We start from the raw sequence: 4,945 nt of genomic DNA on the forward strand, positions 1-4,945 counted from the left end.
ACTGGGAAACTATGGGGGGGAGAGGGATGGGATTAACAGTAGCAAATATCTGTCTGGGGATGGGGAAACACCTCTTATCAACAAGGTGCCTGAATGAAAGATAATTGTACACCTAACCCTTAACTGTACCCCACAAAACCATAATAAAAAATGTTGATTAAAAAACAAAAACAAAAACAAAAAAATAAAATAAAATCCAACAGATGCATTAAAAAAAAAGAAAAAAGAAAATATACCCCCTCCAGACTAGTCCTTCAGAAGATGCTTAAGAAAGTACTGAATGCAGGAAAAAAAAAAGAAAGAAAAGGAAAGAAAGAACAGTCATACCCATCACAAAAGTATAGGCAAGCACAGAGTTAACAAAGCACTCACAAAATGAAAAGACACACATAATGTATAAATAAAAAAGTAAAAAGGAAGCAAGGAGCCTCTTAAGAGCCCTATGACAGGGATAAACTCTCACATTTCAATAATCAATTTGAACATGAATGTACTAAATGTGCCACTGACACATAGTGGCAAACTGGATAAAAAAGCATGAGCTAACATTCTCCTGCCTCTAGGAAACTCATTTCACTGCAAAGGACACTCACAGGCTCATAGTTGGAGACTGGAAAATGATCTTTCAGGCAAATGGAAAAAAGAAGAGGGCAGGTGTAGCTTCTCTGGTATCAGACAAAGCAGTTTTCAAAACATCAAAAGTTAAAAAGACATGGAAAGACACTATATAATGATAAAGGACTCAATCCATGAGCAGAAAATATCCATTTTAAACATATATGCACCCAACACAGGAGCACTAGGCTTTATAAAATGACCTATATATAATTAATGTTTTCAATAAACACACAGAATAGAAATTCATAGTATCAAGAGAGCTTTGTCTCATATCTACTTGGTTGTAGTTTTCCTTACTAGCGGTGTTTAAAATTATATCTTATAGTTGAGAGCTTTTTAGATGTGATAGCAATAGTATCATTATCCTTATTTTTTATAAGTGATTAAGCTGTGCTGCCATAAGTAATAGAACTAGGATTTAAGCTCAGTCTGCATATAGAATGTGAAATCCTCAAGCTCTATTTTTCTCCAATGAAGTGATTATAAAAAAGTAATAATAATTTTGTATCTAATCCTGACTTTCACCCCACATCTTTATAATAAAATAAAGTTTAGAAATTATATCATTTGCCGGGCTTGGTGGCTCAGCCTGTAATCCTGTGCCTTTGGGAGGCTGAGGTGAGTGGATTGCCTGAGCCTGTGGGTTCAAGACCCACCTGGGCAGCAAGATCTCATCTCTAAATAAATTATATCCTTTATAATAAAATTGCTTCTAGAAGTTTCAAAATTCCATTCTTCACTTTTCTGAGCTTCTGCCCCGGACCACACTAGGCACTTCTGCCTCTCTAAAGAGGCTGAGAAAGAAAGATCTTTCTTTTTCTCCTCATTTCAGCCTTATTTCCTTCCTCAAGCTCCCTGAAGTAAGTTTGGTCAGAGGATCCAAGTTTGGACAGAAGTTAAAGAAAGCTCATTTCTGCATCAGGACCAAGCCATACTCTCATCCAGAACTTCTGTGACTCATGCAAGCACTCTATTTTAATTTCCCTCTGATTGCTGTGCAGAAATGCCACTTGTGGTTGCATAGGTTGTGTCTATTCTTTTTTTTTTCGAGTTGGAGTCTCACTCTGTTGCCCAGACTGGAGTACAGTGGTCGCTCCCGGCCACCGCAGCCTCGACCTGCTGGGTTCTGGCGATCCTTCCACCTCAGCCTTCCAAGTAGCTGGAATTACAGGCACGCGCTACCACTCCCAGCTAATTTTTTGATTTATTAGAGATGAAGTCTCGCCTGCCCAGGTGGGTCTCGAACCCGCGGTGTCTATTCTTAATTGGTTCTGCTTTTTTATTTTCAGTCAGCTCAGAATCTACAGAAGAATGTAGATAAAGTATTAACTCCCTCTAATCTTCCAAAATATTTGTCTTTGTAAGTCTATACCAGAAGAAAAAACATATTTCAATTTAAGTTCATTCTACACAGGAAGAAAGTAAAACAAACTTCATGCTATGTTATTCTTATGAAAAGACTTACCAAAAACATGTTAAAATAAAAACTGTGCTTTGATATCTTTATAGTATATACATAATGGATATTAGAAATAATGTCACCTTTTTTGAATTTTCGAAAGCAGGTACAAAATCAAGTTTTGTATCTACACAATTTTCTTATTTCAATGTAATATGGAGATATGATTTTACACAGGCATATGGTTAAAAAAAGAGGCATAGAAATTGCATATTTTGTTCCTATCAAGTATGTTGTATTAGAATAATCTAAAACTCAACAATTTTCTTTTTCTTGAATGGCATTGCTCCTAATTTTTTTAAAAAGAAGACTATAATTTTGTTTCATTTTTTGTTTGTTTTTTTTACTTTTGAGTATCTCTTTTTCTTTTATCTTTCAAAAACAATTTGAGAATCATGATATTCTGCTTTTTATTTTTTTAAATGACCTTTACTTACCTCCATGACTATGAAGTAATGAGATTTTTAGAAATGCTTATTATACAAAAAGCAATCTTATTACAACTACCAGTTGAAATTAAAGGAGGCTGGAGGCCTGAATAGCAGGAGAGGGGTTGCTGGCTGCCGTGTGGCTGAGTGTGCTTCAGGGACCATGTGTTGCTATGTATGCCTGAAGTACTTGAAATGCAAATTTGGGGAGACTTTGCCATCTAAATGCTTGACTGGATTAAGCGCCTAATTAGGATGGTTTTTCAACATGTTGGAGTAAGCATGCAATCGGTACTTTGGTCTGGGAAGCCATATGGTTCGTCTCGAAGTATCGTACGGAAAATTGGTACTAATTTGTCTCTGATTCAGTGTCCAAGAGTTCAGTTTCAGTTTACCAGCTAGGCAACAGAACGGAGCCCCAGCTACCCAGGAGAGGATGCAGTGGCGTCTTTTGCTGATGTTGGATGGGCAGCCACAGAAGAAGGAGAGTGTTCAACAAGATTGAGAACAAAGGTCAGGTCAAGGTTACCCCTTGAGAATGACCTTCCTTTCTTTGAGAAGCCCCTAAGTAGACAGATTTCCTTACCAGACTTGTCTCAAGAAGAGCCTCAGCTGAAGACTACAGTGCTGGCAAATGAGGAAGCCCTGCAGAAGATCAGTGCTCTTGAAAATGAACCTGCTGCTCTTAGAGCTTAGATTGCCAAAATTGTGACCCCGCAAGAGCAGCAAAATTTCATTGCAGGTGACTTCAACTCTGCCATATCTGTTACCACACCATCACCCCCTCAGCCTCCCCCACCACCCCTGCTCCCCCTCCACCAGGGCTTCACCAAAGTAAATATGCTATTGATCTGATTAAAGAACGGAGAGAGAAAAAAGCCAGTGCTGGAAAGACTTTGGTTAAGAACAATCCAAAGAAGCCTGACATGCCAAATATGCTAGAGAGCCTTAAAGGTATGAACAGTGTAAAACTTCGATCAGTAAAGAGGTCAGAACAAGATGTAAAACCCAAGCCAGTGGATGCTACTGACCCTGCTGCCCTCATAGCAGAGGCTCTGAAAAAGAAATTTGCTTATCCATATCGAAGTGATAGCCAAGATGAAGTTGAAAAAGGAGTTCCAAAGTCTGAATCAGAGGCTACCTCAGAGACAGTGTTGTTTGGGCCACACATGTTGAAGACAACAGGAAAAATGAAGGCTTTAATTGAAAATGTATCAAACTCCTAACAGACAATGAGCTGCAAAAGACTATCCTGGTTTTGTTGTTGGTTTGTGAGGGCTAAGTTTAGCTAGTAGAAAACAACACTTCTTAGGAAATACCAGACTTTAGTATTCAGTGGTCTCCTTTTTAGCCTAATTAGAGGATTAATGAAAGCACATAAGTCTGATCTTGCTTTTATGAGATGGTCAGTTTGGGAGCTCTTTATCACATACATGTATTCTGACATGTTTTTAATGTGCAGCCAGGGTGCTCAGGTTTCCAGTCTTAAAAACATACAGATTTCAGAGCATAGAACATTTGTGGATATTACTGCACATTTTAAATTCTTAACACTAATTTATTTGTACAAATGTTTTATATGCATCTATTTGGGTAAAAACAGTTGATGTAAAAATTAGTAATAAATGATGGCAATGAGGGTAGTTTTATCTTCGTTTCCAGTGATCATTTAGTATTCATCGATGGAACAGCTGGCATAACATAAGTTGTTGGAGTGAAATATTTGCCATTGGAATCTTCTTGCCTTGAGCACAACTTACATCTTAGATTCTCTCTCACATTTTCTGGGAACCGGGATTTGAGTAGGAACTGGTTACGTGACTTCAGTATAGAGAGACTAGTTTCAACATAATTTCTCTTAGTAATATGAGAGCTAAAAAAGGAACACATTAATTCCAAATTAATTTGTTCAACAAACATTTATTGATCCCTAATTTACACGAGCCCTATGCTGAGCATAGGAACCAAGTAACTAGCTGATCATAACTTGATTTCCCAGGAAGAGTTGTCAAAGGGAGAGAATAATTGATAGTTATATTTCTCATTGTAAATTAAAATATTGACACTTGTTTGAAAAAGATAGCTATTATTGGGAGTTTGGTTAATGTGAGTTTGCCATGAGATAGTTCCACTCTCTATGTGCCGACAAACTGGGTCTGTGAGCTTTTAAGAATCCTTATCAGACTCTTGGGACACATCATATCTGCAGAGGTGATGCTACCTCCTATGAGTGACAAATTGACCTTCCCGAGGTAACACCCAACTCTGCTCCCCTCAGACCCACAGTGTCCAATATGGTAGCCACTAGCCACATGTGGATATTGAGCCCTGAAATGTGGCTAGTCTGGATTGAAATATCTATTAAGTATATAGTACATCTCAGATTTCAAAGACTTATTACCAAAAAAAAGAATGTAAAACATCTCAATAATAACTTTTA

General features: G+C 37.6%; 1 pseudogene; it reads left to right on the plus strand.

The window, feature by feature from the left end:
• Nucleotides 1–2,606: 2,606 nt before the first annotated feature.
• On the plus strand, nt 2,607–3,751 carry LOC103255954 (annotated as a pseudogene).
• Nucleotides 3,752–4,945: the final 1,194 nt, after the last annotated feature.

Source organism: Carlito syrichta, unplaced genomic scaffold (assembly GCF_000164805.1).
Source record: "Carlito syrichta isolate Samal-C Ts95f unplaced genomic scaffold, Tarsius_syrichta-2.0.1 Scaffold288763, whole genome shotgun sequence".
In the NCBI taxonomy this organism is placed as follows: domain Eukaryota; kingdom Metazoa; phylum Chordata; class Mammalia; order Primates; family Tarsiidae; genus Carlito; species Carlito syrichta.